Consider the following 20,229-nt stretch of genomic DNA (forward strand, 5'->3'; position numbering starts at 1 on the left):
ATTGTGCGCAAAAGTTCTGCTGTCATTGCTTTAAACTCGTCACGTAATTGTGTAGCTCTTTCAGAGCATTGTTTAGCGACTCCGCTAATTTCGTCTCTGAGTGTTTCTGTTGCAGCTGTTTGCAATTCCCTTAATTCCTGAGCAACAGACTTAATTTCTTCGCTACTTTTTCTTGAACAAGCCTCTATTTCCTCGCGTAACTGTTCCTTGGTATCATGACACTGCACGGCAACGTCTCTAATTTGTTCACTAAGCTGTCTGGAATTGTTGTCTAATTTTTCATTTAACTGTTTGGAATTGTTGTCTAATTTTTCATTTAAGTGTTGTTTGAGTTTTTCGTTATCTTGTTTGACCTGTTCATTAAGTTTTTTGAGATTTTCGTCACTGTTGTCTAATTTTTTACTCTGTTTGTCTTGTTTTTCATTAAGATTGTCTAATTTTTCATTCATTTGTAGCAAAAATGCCATAATTGGATTCGACACAAAATTATCATTTCTATTCTTCGTGTTGTTTAGTGGTGTACCTCGAATTGTCTCACTTTCCGTAACCATTTGGTTATTCTGAGATTCACAAAAAGGTTTGTCAGTTGGATGTACACTGTCAGACATTATTTCGGAATTAAATAAATCTGTCGTACTTTGTGTATCCTGTTCATTTTCATTAGACAAATTTGTGTGTTCGTCACGTGAATTTAGTAAACCGGTTGTGTTAATCTGGGCAGCGCTCATTACAATAGAGCGCCCCGCGTCACCAATTGTCATCAAATCAACAGAGGACATAACCGAGTTCATTTGTTCATCATTAAGACAAAAATCATTATTAGTAGTTGGAACGCACTGATTGTCAGTGAACACAGGATTGTCATCATTACACTGCGTGTCACTAGTACCATTGGTGAAATTGTTTAAGTCGGTAATTTCATTCATAATACCTCGCGATACACTATTCACAGTCTTTCGCGGCATTTTTACAATAGTCACTATTATTCACAAAAGAAATAAGTACAAATACAAAAGGCAACAAACACAAATACAACAGAGCAACGAATTGCCAATGATCTGAGGAAAGAAAGTCACAAAATTAGTAAAAGCGTTGCGCCAAATCGTAATTATATTTAAGCAAATAAGAGCAGATATCTGGCTACGTTTCAGAAGATTCTCAACGAAATACGATCCTGGACTGGATGTCGCCAAGTGTAACCTAACCGCAAAAATGAAGGATAATGCTCAAATGTAAATGGACATAGAGCTAAGTGTAACCTCCCCACAGTTATTTTGATAGCCAATGTTTGAATGTTAACATGAATACAACCTAATGTAACCTCCCAGCAAATAAATTTAATGACAATGATAATTAAATAAAAATTAGCAATCTGACCCTAATGTAAGCTGCCCACAAAAATGTAAGTCAATTCAATAAAAAAAAGAAATCTCAGTGACAATGAAAACGCAAATAGACCGAAATGTCGATCTTAGGCCCTGATTAAATTCAAATTCTTACCTCAGTAAAACTGCATCTGCTCTTATTTTTCGCCATAGCTTGGAGGAAATGCATCGCAAAATATATATTTTTTTTAAGTTAAAGGGAACTTTTCTTTATGGAAATGTAAGGCAAATATTCTTCCAAAAAAGGATTCTTTGTTAAAAACGGTTGGTTTAAAAACAAAATTATTATTGGGGCGATTCTTGAACAAATTAGTTACAGTTAATTTACATTACATTATGAAATGTGCGCAATCCTGCTTCATTACCTTATTTAAAAATATACCTCGTCCTGAATCTTGACCAGAGTGCCATGTCGACGCCCGCCGACTCCTCACACACAACTGCCACTATCTCTCGCGCGCTACTACCACAGACTATGTCATCTCGCCTGCGCTACTACTCTCGAACTGTCTACGTACAACTGCACTGAACTCTCGCGCGGTCAAGCGCAGACTAGAAACGACAAATAGCTCTCTGGTCAGAGACTCTGCAATGCCTCGCCATCGCCGCCACACAACATACGTGTTTCAATCTAGAAGTAGCTACTGGACGTCTGCTAAGCTTGCCTATTCCCGCATAGCTTCTTGTTTTGGCTGCTTTCTTTGTTATCTTTTGTTTTTGTTTCTCTTTCTTATTTGCTAATTTTTTGCATGATTATGTTATTAACCCACTGTCTTACTAATATTTTTCCCAATAGTCGACCCTATATTTACTAGCATATTCTGCCTTACAAACTTTTCTCAAACTTATATAATTTTTGATAGGATTTTTTTTAATATCGTGTCTATTCACTGAATTCGTGAGAAGTGAACATAATACTGTTTTTGGAGTTTTTATTGGTATGGTATACCAAAAGAAATACAGGTATGTGCAACACTTCTAGACATTTCTCTCAATCATATCATACATCACTTTTCTTCTTTCTCGCTTAGCACACTACACAATTTCCGGATGATGTTTTCTTGATCGGATTGGGAGAGATAAACCTAACAAAACCTGAAAGCAATTGCTTATGACTCGCAAAATATCGAAAGAAATCGAGTGGGTTATGCAACACTAAGGTCCGACTGTATAAACATCGCTGACTAGCGATCGAATTTGACGTTATATCAGAAAATGAACCTTGTTCAGGACTCCGCTCTATAGTATTAAGCTAAACCGAAGCAGGTTCAGATCTGATCTTAGGTAGCACATAATATGCTTGGCAACATGACTAAATTTTGCAATTGACACAATTATTGCGCTTCGATCGTAGAGTATGGGGTGAGTATAGCCTACTGCGCACGTTCTCGACATCAAACCGGGCTAGTCACGTGGTACTGGGACGTCGCTGCTTGTCTGTAATTTGTGGTAACAGAGAAACTTTAATGTTATACGTATTCACCTGTGTTTACATACGTTTCTACACGTTTTAGTAGTAGATGAAAGGAGGACCAATTACTTTTCATAGGTACGTACAACAAATTTCTAATAGTGAAAATCACATTGATGTGTCTCGTACTGTAGAGAAAATTTCTGCGATTTTTTTTTTACCAATATGTTTACGAGAGAAATGCTAGATAAATTTGCAAGCATGTTTAAGCTGCCAGTCATTGTTTACGTATTTGTGCTATGTTCGTCTGCAGATAAAATTTGTATAAGACAGTGTGATTAATTTCCTCCAGTTTATTCAGGTCCTCAGAACCTTGTGTGTATCTAAGTACTTCTGCAGGAGACAGTTTACTACATTACATAATTTTTGTATTCTAGTTTCCCGAAAGATGAACGAAGAGTCAAAATATTTCATTGCTACAAATGCGCCGCCCCCTCCCCCCCCCCCCCAAATGAATCCTGTGATGCATCGATGCCCAATACAGTGTCACTGTGACATAATTAATTAGAACGGAGATTGAACAACATGAATAAGTGCAATAGAAAACCTAACAAGGTATTGTTGGCTGCCACTTCTTTCCCTGCACCTGAAAAAACGTAAGTATAATTGGAACCGAACTATGATACTGTGGCGGAAAAGCACAATATCCTTGCTCTTCACAGCTTTAAACCTATTTCAGTTCCAGTTATAAGATTCTTAAGATGTCCATAAGACGCATATACAGAGATTCAGAATACTTCTGATGGTGATCTGTTCTAGCGAAGAAATAACACTCTAAATACACTAAGCGCTATACGCACTAAATGAGCTGTCCAGTACCACGCGAGTTGAGCAGCAGAAGATGTTGCCGACAGATTTCTCGTTCAGCGCATCTGAATGCTCACCCCATAGCTATTTATAATCTATGGCTTCGACCACAAAAATTTATCGTACGTCGTAGGTACACAGTATTTATTATCGAAGGTGTTGTGCTATAACCATGGGAGCAAGTAAAAAGAAGGAGCGATCGGATCGTCATACGCTTCTCAATACGAGAAAGATTTGCTGCTGGAAATTGTGTTGCGCCAGTATAAAGATATAATAGAGAAAAAGAAAAAAATACAGATAAAGGCACTGTGGCCAACAAGATAAAAGCTTGGAGGGAAGTCGCTGTTGAATTTAATTCTCTCGTAGGACCGATACCTTCTAGACAGCTTTGCAATCTGTTGCCATGTCTGTTTATTCAGATCACCAAACTATTATTTGAAAAGTTCCTATGGCGTAAAATCTAAAGGTTAATAGCAATACACACATTGCAGTCAGTGTTTTTTTTTTTTATTTCTGTCAGTTGGTTCCATTAGATAGCCTCTGAACTTTTGTTCCAACTATTCTACAGCACTTTTCTATAAACGAAACCTCAGGTTAAATGACTTGTTATTTAACTCCAAGAGTGGATTCATCCTGTCACAGAACCTGTGGGGAGCTCATTGGATCTTGTCATCGTCGTACTCTGCGGAAACATCTTAATTCTCATATATATGTAAAGTAAATGAAAGGAACCAAAGTAATTCCCATCATGTTGGGTTATTGCACACAGAAGTTTGCCCAATAGTGGTCCACAGCGGTCGGAAAGCGGAGTGTATGGCATGGAATGGCATGGTAATGTTACAACTATCTTCACAATCAATAATGTAGAGAAAATAGTAACAAATCGAAAAAAAATTAAGGACCTGATATGGTTTCGAACTTGCAATGTTCTGCACTGCAGTCCACAATGCAATACCCCTTTTTTATTATTCATCAACAGGTATCACAAAACTTTTACATTGACTTTAAATTAGATGTATAAATGGAAAGAACTTCTCTCTTGTCCATTCATTGTTCAGTATTTCTTGTTTCTCGTTCTTCATGTGATGTTTCAGGTCATATATAGACACTCCTCCCTCGTTGAAGATGTTACGAAAGAAGCGTTTCTGGTTAACCCAAGATGTGTAGCGAGCAGTGAACTCCATATTCACCCATGTTAAGTGGGGCAAGTTACAATTCAATATCCAGTATCCTCTGCCAGTTATTTTGGGACGAGGTAGACCTTTTGTTTTAACAATTACAGCATGATGGTCGGAAAAGCTGATAGGGACAACTTCATAATCTTGCACAGTTCCTCCCATTGTGATACAGATTCTGTAATGCCTTGACTCTGATACTGCTGAGACATAAGTATAATGGGTACGTGTAATGGCAAGCTGCTCAACTACATCTTGCATATTCAAACTTCCAGTCATATTTTGCAGGGTACCGTAGAAGGGTGTTGTGCATTTTGAGTCTGTCGCTCTTAAAATGCAAATGAGATGACGATGTCACCTTTTGCCTGTCTCGGAAAGGTACTTTATCACCGAAAATCCTTTCCACTGCAGCTCTGTTGTTTGATCTGGAGGTAGTGTAGAGGTTTAAAAAGGTTACCCCATTCAGAAAGCATTTGACAATGTGTCCTCCTGGCTCTTTTTCCACATCCTTTAATTCTAATCAATTTCCGATTAAAATACAGCAAGCTCTCCAACTATAACTAACATTGTCATATGTCTGAAAGAAATCTACCTCTTTAAAGACGACTTCTTGCAAGAAGGCAATATCAATATCATTTGTTCTACGAAATGTCACCAAAACGTTCATCTCTTTCTTGTTTCTAATCTCATATTATAAAGGTGATCAGTCTTCCACTTTTCATTCTGTTAACTGTTAATATTTTCTAACTTCATATTTTTTTTGTTAGAATTCAGATTCTGTTTGTTCATTTTCCATATCAATCTTTTCTGTGCTCTTTTGTTGTACTTTATTCTCTTCATTTTTCATTTTACGGCGTTTTTCACAGTTCAGTCTCGTTTGACCTTTACCTTTGATGATTTTGCTCCACTTTCGTGTTTGAGAGATTTATGATTTCCGGTGATTTTCTCTGTTTCCCTAGCAGTGCGCTCAGCTTATTCGTCAGTGACAGTGAGATTATTTTTCAAAGAGTGTTTCACTTTGTTTACTTGGTTGCTGTTTTGATTTTCATTTGCAACTCTTGAAGTCTCAGTCAACCATTGCTGCATTGTAGCCTGTTGTGTTCCTTAGTCTATCAATTGTTGTTTACATTCTCGTTGTGTTACGCTCGGGTTGTCTATTATATCTGGTTGATGTGACTGATGTATGACAGTTTGCACTTCATTTTCTGCTTCCATCTCAAACTTGGGCAGTAAATTCATTGTTTTATCATACATTTGCTTCCTTAGTGTCTGTAATGGTTTCCCATCATCTTCTTTTTCTGAGTTCGAGCTTTCCTTTTCCCGTTGGGAATCGGTACTCTTTCTGCTACCCGCCTGTTCATCCAAGGATGCTTTACTCACTTATTTCATCAAAGGAGGGTAGTCATCAAAAGGGATCAGCTGTTGTTCTGGACATTCCATTGGGGTGTCTTTACTACTATCCTGTACATTAACAGCAGGTGTCACACCTTGCAGCTGTTGCCTAGTACATTATTGTAGATTGTTCCTAAAACAAACACCCGCCACAGACAATTTTCGCGAAGATGCCTCAGCTCGTTACACAAGTGACATGTAGGGTTCTGTCCTGAGTAAATAACATTACCTTACTTCCAAATACAGTAATGTGGAAGGGGATGTCACATTTTATGAACATTTGCACTGACCATATGCCATTATAGCACTGTATCTTGTACCTACTGGACCATCTTTCAAATTCGACGTTTTTAGCCTGGTCACATTTTGAAAGAACCTATACTAAATCATTATTGCCTAGTTCTGAGGGAAGATTCAAAATACTGACAGTTTTGACTGCACTGTTTGCATCACAAATGTCAACAATACTAACAGAATCATAAGGATGGCGAAATCCGAATTGTCCCTGAGATTTCATTAAAATCTTGTCCAGTAAAACAGCATTTTGCAACTTAACGAACACACAAAACTTTTCACTATCAATCTGGTTGAATTCATCATTACTGGAGATGACGAGTATTCTTGTCAAACATGAACCATAATGTATTTTGCCTAAGAGTTTCAGAAGACATGGTGAATGTGTAGGAAACGTAAAACCCACTTCTTCAAGGATGCAAACGAAGTTTGGTTAGTAAGATTCAATACTTACAAGTCTGGAAATTTTACACCAGTTCCACTAAGAATGCTCGACGACAAATCCACAAATCTAGCAAGGTCCGCTGCCATTCGCAGCACAAACGGCCGCTCAGCACGGCTGCCGCAACCTCACGGATCTTATTAGTCGTCAGCTGTTCTGCCAAGACGTGTTTCACGTCAAACAACACATTTTAAGGTCGAACTATTAGCAAATAATATATATTTCTCAATATTTTCGAGAGCGATCGGACAACAATGTTATTATCGTTGCTATCCACAGATACTTACCTCTGAGCCACCCGACATGAATGAAAGCTTATGTGGTTAGTGTATTTCAACACACAAGTTTAAGTTCTTTTTATCAACGCACATGACATTGACATAGCAGTTAAGGACGTGTTCGTTAGTTAAAAATTTAATCCGAATTCCAAAGATACTGCTACTCGAGCTGAAAGGAAACATATGTAAATGGTCTTCAATCGTTATTGGCTGTTGTCAAAATCCCCATAATTTAATTTTCACTGCAGATATTTCGTATGTTCCTTTCTTACTCTGCTGCTAAGTGTTTATAAAATGCCTTTGAACTAATCACATAAATTACGAGTTGTCGCCCCAGAGTTGTTATGAGATTGATGATTGAGTAAACACACTAGCCAGTAATTTCCTTAACCTAACCATCCAAAAAAAAAATATTCTGAGCATCAGCAGCGTGGGACTGCCTTAGTCACATACTTACTTGCCATTTTGTGTTAAAGACAACTTTTTTCAGTATTTCATTTGGTATCTGCTAAAAACAAAAGCGATCAAGTGTAATGCTATTAAGCCATAAAGTGACGATTAGAGCTGAACCTGACTTTTAACCGCAAATGTTCGCCAGTCAAATATGATTCAACTTCACAGTGATATAATCTATGATTACAGTTTATAACACACATATTTCCTGGTTAAGTTTGATCTAAGACCATTTTCTGTGTTAACCTAGGGTTAAACGTTTTATACAATCGACCCCAAGTAGATAGTTTTCTCAACTTTCCAACGATACACAACACATCATGCCATCTGTTAACACACAAGTGAGAACACAAAGAAAAAGCTATAACTGCTTGGCCAATCTCACAGCTGGCAATGTAATAACGGAATTGAAACCTGTAGCTGGCTGTGAGCAAGCTGTTTAAGCCAGTGGGTTGAAGAGAGGAATAAAGTAATTGGGGTCCAAATTATGTCGGTTGCAGTAGTTTTTTGGACATGAAGAAGCATACATAGACTAGAGCAGTGCAGAGAGCTGCATCAGACCGGTCTTTGGACTGAAAGTCACAACAATAACATAATCAACAATGACAACAAGAGCGTTGTTATGATGTAACAGCCAATGTTTCAAAGTCTGCTATTCCTTGCCTATAAGGTTAGTTTTTAAAACGTGGAGTCACCATAATATAAATATACTGTAAAGGTAGACTGCATAAGCTCTTAAACAGGGCCTTGTAGGAGTTTGCAGGTTTATGTCCTTTATGATTCTAATGGACTTTTTTTGTATTCTGAAAACTCGCTTAGCTGCTGCCAAAATGCCCAGGATATGAAATATATAAGAGAGAAATAAGGCATAATGGGTACTCTTAACTGTTTTTTCACATGAGACATATTTTAAAAAAACTTGAAGCTGATGCTATTTACATTTTCCATCACAAAGACAGCGATGAAGTTAACAAGTATGCTCAGTCAGATGGTTAGTGAGACACCTACATCTCAAATTTATATGGCAAGCACACACTCAGCAGATATATTGCCAGTTATTAAAAGTGATTTTATCTTTCACAAATTAGCAAAAAGCAGTTGCTTAGATGCTGCACTTTCTTCTGTTAATATTTTGTTCTTTGTATTAGTCTCTGTGGAAGCTATACTTTAGCAAAACAATTTTCTTGTGACAACAGAAAATAATGAGAGCAATCAAAGGAATATTGAATACGTGGTTGAACCACAGAGACCACCCTTCTCAGTGATTTACAACATTAATTGTATTATCACTGTACTAAAAAAAAATGACTTATTCCTAAAGCAAACAGAAGTTGGTTGAGTCATTAACACAAAGACGTGATGCACAGAGACATGACCTACATATGGTAGTAATGTATATTTCGGTTTTAGACTGAGTAAATCTTAATAGTCTTAACTCTGCTGGAATCAAAACATTGATGAACTACCTTTACCAGTGATGCGGAAGCCTAGAGAGTTTTATATCATATACCGAGTGCTAACAAAGAGTTTTTTACGAGATTTGAAAAACTTTTACTTGATTTAGACAAAAAATTGTACAACATTTACGTAATTTATGGGCATAGAGTAATAATCAAATTTAAATATCTATATAAATACATTTAAAGTAATCTCCAATGTACAAATAGCATATGGAATGGTCTTGTATTATGTCTGTGAGAAAAAGTCAGTTAGTTAGTTATGTGTTCCATTGAACAATAGCACGGAAAAACCGTCATGATTTGGAATGTGTCAAACGCACAAGAAATGCGCACAGGGAACATGTTTTTTTGCTTACATTATAATGTTATACCTAAATATTTCTGTTATCTATCCCATTCCCTTAAATGGCATAAAATGCATATATTATATCTCCAGATTTATTTACTCATATTCAAGAATTCATCTATGGTATAGAAGGAGTTGTCAAGGAGGTATGATTTCAATTTGTTTTGAAACTATTACTGCTGTCTGTCAGACATTTTATTTTACCTGCTAATTTATCAAAAAGTTTTATAGCGGCATATTTTACCCCTTTCTGTGCCAGAGATAGGTTAAGTAAAGGGTAGTGGAAGTCTTTCTTTTTTCTGGTATTGTAATCATAAATGTCGCTGCTGATTTTAAACTGGTCCATGTTGTTGAGAAAAAATTTCATTACTGAGTAAATGTACTGTGAAGCAGTTGTAAGAATTCCTAAACTTTTAAACAGATGCCTACAAGATGTGCAACTATGAACCCCACTCATTATTCTAACTACTTTCTTTTGAGCAATGAATACCTTTTGCCTAAGTGTTTAGTTGCCCCAGAATATTACTTCATATGACATCAGAGTGTGGAAGTATGCAAGTATGTTAGCTTACTAATTTCTACATCCTCAAAATTGGCAATAATTCTGATTGGAAAAGTTGCTGAACCTAGTCGCTTTAGGAGATCCAAAATATGAATTTTCCAATTAAAATTCTCATCTATATGTACACAAAAACTTAGTATGCTCTACCCTGGCTACTGACTTCTTTTGATGTGTTATGTTTATTGAAGGAATTATACTTTTTGCAGCAGAAAATTGGATTTACTGTGTCTTTTCAAAGACCAGAGCAAGCCCATTCGCAGAAAAGCAATTAATAACTTTTCTGAAGACCTTATTTGTATTATTTTCTATCGGACTTTCTTTTACTGGATTAATAATTATGCTTGTATCATCAGCAAACAGCGTCAGTTCAGCATCTTGTTTCACATAAGAAGGGAGGTCATTCACATATATCAAGTACGGGAGGGGACACATGATCGAACCTTGTGGAACACCTAATGTAATTTCACCCCAGTTAGATGAAGTGACAAACTCCTTTGAATCACTTTAAGCATATAAAGACAGTTTTTGCTTCCTTTTCTGTAGATATGACTTAAACAACTCATATGCTGTTCCATTAATACCACAGAATTGTAATTTCTCTAACATAATGTCATGGTTCACACAATCAAATGCATTGGATAAGTCACAGAATATTCCTACTGATGACATTTTACTATTTAAAGACTCCATTATGTGGACAGTGAAATGTATATTGCTGTCTCAGTGGAACAGCATTTCTGAAATCCGAACTGTGATTTACTAAGTATTCCATTACTGTTGAGATGGCTAACCACTCTTGAGAACATTACTTTCTCAAAGAGTTTTGAAAATGCTTTAAGGAAGGATACTGGCTGGTAATTATTGACATTTGTGGTTTCCCCCTTTTTGTTATGAGGCCTGACAGTGGCATATCTTAACCTGTCTGGAAAAATACCCTGAGTCAGTGATGCATTACATATGTGACTCAAAACATCAGCTGTAATTGCTCCACATTGTTTCAATAATTTGTTAGGGATGTTATCTACTCCAACAGAACATTTATTTTTCAAAGATTTAATAAAGTTCCTTATATCACAAGAGGTTGTTAGATGAAACTTAACCTGACTTAAATTTTTCATAACTGACTCTTCCATGTACTGCCTGGCTTTTTCTTTTGAACTATTATCACCAATTTTTTCTCCTACACTTGTAAGTGATTGTTAAATACATTGACTACCTGTACTGTTGGTTAAGATGGTCTCACACCCTTTAACAGTATTACTACCTACCCCAGTGGTTACTTTTCCTGTCTCCCTTCTAACAACATTCCATATTGATTTGATTTTATTGCTGGAGTTGTTAATATCTGCTCTAACATACATATTTCTTGATTTCCTTACAACTTTTCTCAGTATGTTACAATAATGTTTATAGTGTAAAACTACTTCGGGATCTTTACTAGTTCTTGTTGTCTCTTACAGATTTCTTTTTCTTTCTGAAGACACTTTAATTCCTGTAGTAATCAGAGGTTTCTTTCAAAAGTATCTGGTGTTACATTTAGTAATTTTCTTTGGAAAACAGTGTTCGAAAAGGGATATAAATTTATCAAGAAATATGTTGAATTTATCATTAGCATTTGGCTCATTATATACTTCTTCCCAGTTTACATTTCCTAAACTTTCTCTGAAGTGATCTATAGATCCCGGGATGAGCACACTCACACCTTTAGTTAATGGTTTCTGAAGTGTACACCTTCTTAGGTTTTGTAAGTTTGTGCATCATGGACAGATAATCCATTTACCACAGGGAAAACATGTGTTTTTTCTACATCCTCTTGCTGTACAAATACATTATCTATTAGAGTACTACTGCCCTGAGCTATACTTGTAGGAAAATTGATCACTGATTCTAAGTTATATGTTGTTAACAACACTTCTAGTTCACTTTTCCTATCAGAATTACTTAGAAAGTTAACATTGAAATCACCACAGATTAATAACTTCTTCTTTTTGTCTGACAGACAACATAATAGAGAGTAACACTTTTTTATGAATAGCTCCCAGTCTCCTAGTGGAGACCTGTACACTGTTGCTAATATCAACACAACAGCTGAAGTTCACATGCACAAACCTCAAAGTGCTGATCAACACAAAATTTGCTTACTTCATCAGTTCTGTATTTATACCCTCGTTTTATGAAAATGCCAACTCCTCCTTAATCCATTCTAGATGCTAAAGATGCTAAATTATACCCTTTTATACTGACATGACCATGCAAGTTACAATAACCATTGACAACTGTTTATTCTTGAGTCTACTTCTGCAACAAGATCATACACATGTGTCACAAAAACAGCGATGACACAATGTGTTTCTGTCAGATGAACGTTCTAATGTAGGTTTTACTGACTGGACATAAGACTCGTCTTTTTGCCTGGTATCTTGTTCACATATACACTCCTGGAAATTGAAATAAGAACACCGTGAATTCATTGTCCCAGGAAGGGGAAACTTTATTGACACATTCCTGGGGTCAGATACATCACATGATCACACTGACAGAACCACAGGCACATAGACGCAGGCAACAGAGCATACACAATGTCGGCACTAGTACAGTGTATATCCACCTTTCGCAGCAATGCAGGCTGCTATTCTCCCACGGAGACGATCGTAGAGATGCTGGATGTAGTCCTGTGGAACGGCTTGCCATGCCATTTCCACCTGGCGCCTCAGTTGGACCAGCGTTCGTGCTGGACGTGCAGACCGCGTGAGACGACGCTTCATCCAGTCCCAAACATGCTCAATGGGGGACAGATCCGGAGATCTTGCTGGCCAGGGTAGTTGATTTACACCTTCTAGAGCACGTTGGGTGGCACGGGATACATGCGGACGTGCATTGTCCTGTTGGAACAGCAAGTTCCCTTGCCGGTCTAGGAATGGTAGAACGATGGGTTCGATGACGGTTTGGATGTACCGTGCACTATTCAGTGTCCCCTCGACGATCACCAGTGGTGTACGGCCAGTGTAGGAGATCGCTCCCCACACCATGATGCCGGGTGTTGGCCCTGTGTGCCTCGGTCGTATGCAGTCCTGATTGTGGCGCTCACCTGCACGGCGCCAAACACGCATACGACCATCATTGGCACCAAGGCAGAAGCGACTCTCATCGCTGAAGACGACACGTCTCCATTCGTCCCTCCATTCACGCCTGTCGCGACACCACTGGAGGCGGGCCGCACGATGTTGGGGCGTGAGCGGAAGACGGCCTAACGGTGTGCGGGACCGTAGCCCAGCTTCATGGAGACGATTGCGAATGGTCCTCGCCGATACCCCAGGAGCAACAGTGTCCATAATTTGCTGCGAAGTGGCGGTGCGGTCCCCTACGGCACTGTGTAGGATCCTACGGTCTTGGCGTGCATCCGTGTGTCGCTGCGGTCCGGTCCCAGGTCGACGGGCACGTGCACCTTCCGCCGACCACTGGCGACAACATCGATGTACTGTGGAGACCTCACGCCCCACGTGTTGAGCAATTCGGCGGTACGTCCACCCGGCCTCCCGCATGCCCACTATACGCCCTCGCTCAAAGTCCGTCAACTACACATACGGTTCACGTCCACGCTGTCGCGGCATGCTACCAGTGTTAAAGACTGCGATGGAGCTCCGTATGCCACGGCAAACTGGCTGACACTGACAGCGGCGGTGCACAAATGCTGCGCAGCTAGCGCCATTCGACGGCCAACACCGCGGTTCCTGGTGTGTCCGCTGTGCCGTGCGTGTGATCATTGCTTGTACAGCCCTCTCGCAGTGTCCGGAGCAAGTATGGTGGGTCTGACACACCGGTGTCAATGTGTTCTTTTTTCCATTTCCAGGAGTGTATGTAAGTTTTAAGTTATGTGTTTTAAATTGTTTCTCACATATTTATACGTTTCTATAATCAAAAGGCAGGGGCGTGGGAGGGGCCTGTAGGAATCTGTTTGTCCTGTAAGGTGCAGCTCTTATAGCTCTTTGTTGGGCCAGGAAGATGACTGAACTAGCATTGGACTAGGCCAGAATGTAATAGCATACTGTAAAACGTTATGGAACTGGAAAAGAATACAATGCAAACAGTGTGTAAGCTCGTTTTCTCTGCAAATAATTATATGCTATACATACTTTCTTCAGCATTGCATTTGTTTTTGTTATGTGTGTCTGACATTTAAAGTCATGCTGAAGCCATGTGCCTATAATTCTTTTTTTTCCAGTGAACGTGTAATTTCAGTAAACTCTGTTACTGTTGCAGAGGTGTTGGAGGCTTCCCATTTCAAACAGAAGGTTAAAAGAGTTCTTTGTATACAGGGTGAGTCACCTAACATTACCGCTGGATATATTTCGTAAACCACGTCAAATACGGACGAATCGATTCCACAGACCGAATGTGAGGAGAGGGGCTAGTGTAATTGGTTAATACAAACCATACAAAAATGCACGGAAGTATGTTTTTTAACACAAACCTACGTTTTTTTAAATGGAACCCCGTTAGTTTTGTTAGCACATCTGAACATATAAACAAATACGTAATGAGTGCCGTTTGTTGCAATGTAAAATGTTAATTACATCCGGAGATATCGCAACCTAAAGTTGACGCTTGAGTACCACTCCTCCGCTGTTCGATCGTGTGTATCAGAGAGCACCGAATTACGTAGGAATCCAAAGGGAACGGTGATGGACCTTAGGTACAGAAGAGACTGGAACAGCACATTACGTCCACATGCTAACACCTTTTTATTGGTCTTTTTCACTGACGCACATGTACATTACCATGAGGGGTGAGGTACACGTACACACGTGGTTTCCGTTTTCAATTACGGAGTGGAATAGAGTGTGTTCCGACATGTCAGGCCAATAGATGTTCTATGTGGTGGCCATCATTTGCTGCACACTATTGCAATCTCTGGCGTAATGAATATCGTACACGCCGCAGTACATCTGGTGTAATGTCGCCACAGGCTGCCACAATACGTTGTTTCATATCCTCTGGGGTTGTAGGCACATCACGGTACACATTCTCCTTTAACGTACCCCACAGAAAGAAGTCCAGAGGTGTAAGATCAGGAGAACGGACTGGCCAATTTATGCGTCCTCCACGTCCTATGAAACGCCCGTCGAACATCCTGTCAAGGGTCAGCCTAGTGTTAATTGCAGAATGTGCAGGTGCACCATCATACTGATACCACATACGTCGACGCATTTCCAGTGAGACATTTCCGAGCAACGTTGGCAGATCATTCTGTAGAACCGCATTGTATGTTGCAGCTGTTTGGGCCCCTGCAATGAAGTGAGGACCAATGAGGTGGTCGCCAATGATTCCGCACCATACATTTACAGTCCACGGTCGCTGTCGCTCTACCTGTCTGAGCCAGCGAGGATTGTCCACGGACCAGTAATGCATGTTCCGTAGATTCACTGCCCCGTGGTTTGTGAAACCCGCTTCATCGGTAAACAGGTAGAACTGCAACGCATTATCTGTTAATGCCCATTGACAGAATTGCACTCGATGATTAAAGTCGTCACCATGTAATTGCTGATGTAGCGACACATGAAACGGGTGAAAGCGGTGACGATGCAGTATGCGCATGACACTACTTTGACTCAGTCCACCGGCTCTCGCAGTGTCCCGTGTACTCATGTGAGGGTTCATGGCAACAGCAGCTAACACACCAACTGCACCCGCTTCTCCTGTGACGGGCCTGTTACGGACCCGTTTGCGTGCTACGACCATACCTGTTGCATACAGTTGGCGGTAGATGTTTTCCAATGTGCGGCACGTTGGATGCTCTCTGTCCGGGTACCGTTCTGCATACACCCTGCAGGCTTCAGCTGCATTTCGTCGACACTCGCCATAGATGAGTATCATCTCCGCCTTTTCAGAGTTCGAATACACCATGGTCACAGTTCCTACAACACTACACTATCGCAGACGTCTGGTAACACGGTGTACTACAGTTGGTCTGCGTGCGGAGACGAATGCAGAATAACAATAGCAGCAAGCGCTACATGCGGACACTGCGACAGCTAGACCAAACCACAACAGTGCACTACAGCCACTCTCGTAAACACGGTCGCCATCGTAAACATGTCCCTGCAGATGCTGCTCGCCGGCCGTGGCCCGTGTTTGTTACAACACGCAACTGAACGTCGGAGGTTTCAAGCGTCAATTTTAGGTTACAATATCTCCGGATGTAATTAACATTTTACAATGCAACAAACGGCACTGATTACGTATTTGTTTATATGTTCAGATATGCTAACAAAACTAACGTGGTTTCATTTAAAAAGCGTAGGTTTGTGTTAAATAACATACTTCCGTGCATTTTTGTATGGTTTGTATTAACCAATTACACTAGCCTCTCTCCTCACGTTCGGTCTGTGGAATCGGTTCGTCAGTATTTGATGTGGTTTACGAAATATATCCAGCAGTAACGTTAGGTGACTCACCCTGTGTACTTATTATTAGCTTAAAATAATGGTTCAAATGGTTCTGAGCACTATGGCACTTAACACCTGTGGTCATCAGTCCCTAGAACTTAGAACTACTTAAACCAAACTAATCTAAGGACATCACACACATCCATGCCCAAGGCAGGATTCGAACCTGCGACCATAGGACTCGCGCGGTTTTGGACTGAGCGCCTAGAACCGCTCGGCCACCGCAGCCGGCTTATTAGCTTACTTCCATCAAACTAGTTATGCAATTGGTCTAGAGGTAGCATCTTTGACTAGCAATCAAAACGTCCTCAGCCCTAGGTTTTAACCTTGCCACTGCTTAAATTTTGAATAAGAAACGTCAGAAATGGCAGCCGATGACTTCCAGCATAAGAAGTCACCATCGTTCTGTCAATAGCCTTGTCAAACAGGGAAGAGGAGTGGACAGAGGTTTTAACACTCTCTTGACCTTGGGAAAACTGCCTCTAAAAGACAGAAGAATCAGCAGTGATTATCGGCATGAGTATGCAGAAGACAGTGGAAATGACTTCATTAAAGACACATGATGTGTAACCACAGGATATGTGGCCTGTAATGGAAAAAAGGTCATGATGATCTCTCAATTGGAAAGCCATTCCAGACTAGTCCCCCATTTGGATCTCTGGGAAGGAACTACCAATGGGCAAGTGATCATGAGAGACTGGATGACCAATGAAAGGGTAACATTCTACAAGTTGGGGCATGGAATATCAGAAGTTTGTGTGTAGTAGGGAAGGTAGAAATCTGAAAAGGGAAATGTTAAGGCTCAATCTTGGTACAGTGGAGGTTAGTGAAAGACAATAATTTTTGGTCATGTGAATATAGGATAATATCAATAGCAGCAGAAAGTGGTTTAATGGGACTAGGATTCATTATAAATAAGAAGGTAGGGCAGAGAGTGGGTTAATGTAAATATTTCAGTGATAGGGTTGTTCTCATCAGAATTAAAGCAAACTGATACTGACAACAATAATTCATGTATACATGTTGACATCACAAGCAGGAGATGAAGAGAGAGAGAAAGTATATGAGGATATTGAACGGATAATTCAGTATGTAAAGGAGATGAAAACCTAATAGTCATGGAGAATTTGAAAGCAGTTCTACAGGATGGAGTAGAAGAAAGGTGTACGCTAGAATATGGACTTGATAGTAAGAACAAGAGAGGAGAAAGACTAATTGAATTCTGCAATGAATTACAGCTAGTAATAGTGAATAACGTTAAATGCGAACATTTTTAGGTTAGGCTTTACCGTGACTGTTACTGACATTAAATGAAACAACAAGTTTACTGTTACCAGTCACCATTTTATTTTTTCACGACCCGTTTCGAAGGTTTAAACCTCCATCATCGGGTGGATTTACATTAGTTAGTGTTACATATGTGTGTATGTTGTGTTACGACATTTGGAGGAACTTGTGGCACTGCCTCCAGTGGTCACAGGTTCCTTTTTCTGTCGTAGCACTTCACATGTATACTGCCACAGTATACTGCCACAGTATACATGTGAAGTGTTACGACAGGAAAAGGAACTTGTGACCACTGGAGGCAGTGCCACAAGTTCCTCCAAATGTCGTAACACAACATACACACATATGTAACACTAACTAATGTAAATCCACCCGATGATGGAGGTTTAAACCTTCGAAACGCGTCGTGAAAAAATAAAATGGTGACTGGTAACAGTAAACTTGTTGTTTCATTTAATAGTGAATAACCTGTTCAAGAATCACAAGAGTAGGAGATATGGGAAGATTTCAGTTAGACTGCATCATGGTCAAGTAGATATCTTGAAATCATATACTCGACTGTGATGTCTACCTATGAGCAGATACCTAGACTCAGATGACAATTCATTAGTGAAGAAGAGTAGGCTGAAGTTTAAGAGACTAGTCTGGAAGAATCAGTGTGCAAGGAAGTGGAATACAGAAGTACTAAGTTATGAAGAGACACATTAAAGTTCTCTGGGGCTATAGATACAATGTTAACAATTGCTCTGTAGGTAGTTTAGTTGAAGAGAAATGGACATCTCTAAAAAAATCATTCACAGAAGTTGAAAGGAAAACTGTAGGGACAATGAAGGCAACTACAGAGAAACCATGGATAACAGATTAAATACTTCAGCTGATCGACAAAAGAAAGAAGTACAAAACTGTTCAAAGATATTCAGAAACATATAAAAACAAATCACTTAGGAATGAAACGTATAGAACATGCAGGAAAGCTTCGACAAAATAGCTGCATGAGAAATGTAAAGAAACCGAAAAAGAAATGATAATCAGAAGACAGACTCAGCATACAGAAAAGTGAAAACAACATTCGGCGGAATTAGAAGGAAGTGCCATAAAATTAAGAGTGCCCACCTGGCTAGCTGCGTGGTCTAACACGCTGCTTCCCAAGCGGGAGGGCATGCCGGTCCCTGGCACGAATCTGTCTGGCGGATTACTGTTGAGGTCCGGTGTGCCGGCAAGTCTGTGGATGGTTTTTAAGGTGGTTTTCCATCTGCCTTGGGGAATGCGGACAGCTTCCCTTTATTCTGCCTCAGTTACACTATGTTGGCGATTTATGCGCAAACACTGTCTGCATGTACATGTAAGCTTTAATTACTCTACCATGCAAACATTTGGGCTTACACTCGTCTGGTATGAAACGTTGCCAGGGGTTGCACTGAGGGGCGAACCGCACAATAACCTGGTTTCGGTGAGTGGCGGTCGTGGTGTTGGTGGACTGCTGTGGCCTGTTGTGGGGTTGTGAACCATTGAGGGCTACAGTGCGACGAAGCCACTCCATCGATTCTAGGACTTCGTTTTAATACACACATGCACACACTTTAAGAGTTCAAGAGGTTGTTAAATGAAGAGGTAAGAGTGGATAGGTGGTAACAGTACACCGAAGACCTCTATGAGGGGAAAGGCATGTCTGATAACATTCCAGAAAAAAAACACGAGCCGACAGGGAATATATAGGGGATGCAGTATTAGAATTAGAATTTAAGACAGTCTTGGAAGACTTAAGATCAAATAAGGCAGAAGGAAAAGATAACATTGCATCAGAATTTCTAAAATCATTCGCCAAGTGTCGACAAAACGACTGTTCACATTGGTGTATACAATGTATGAGACTGGCGTATACCATCAGACTTTCACGAAAACATCTTTCTCACAGTTACAAAGATTGCAAGAGCCGAGGAGTAGGAGAACTATCGCACTATCAAATCAAGAGCTCGTGCATCCAAGCAGTTGATAAGAATAATACACAGAAGAAAGGAAAAGAAAATTGAGGATCTGTCAGATTATGATCAGTTTGGCCTTAGGAAAGGCAAAGGCACCAGAGAGCCAGTTATGATGTTGCAGCTGATACTGGAAGCAAGACTGAAGAAAAATCGAGACATGTTCATTGTTTTTGTCGACCTGGAAAATGCGTTCAACAATGAAAAATGATGTAAGATGTTCGAAATTATGAGAAAAATTGGAGTAAGCTGTAATAAAAGACGAGTAATATACACTGAAATGCCAAAGAAACTGATACAGGCATGCGTATTCAAATACAGAGATATGTAGACAGGCAGAATATGGCACATCGGTCGGCAAAGCCTATATAGGAGAACAAGAGTATGGCGTAGTTGTTAGATGGGTTACTGCTGCTACAATGGCGGGTTATCAAGATATAAGTTGGTTCGAA

This window comes from Schistocerca piceifrons, chromosome 6 (genome assembly GCF_021461385.2).
Source record: "Schistocerca piceifrons isolate TAMUIC-IGC-003096 chromosome 6, iqSchPice1.1, whole genome shotgun sequence".
NCBI lineage: Eukaryota > Metazoa > Arthropoda > Insecta > Orthoptera > Acrididae > Schistocerca > Schistocerca piceifrons.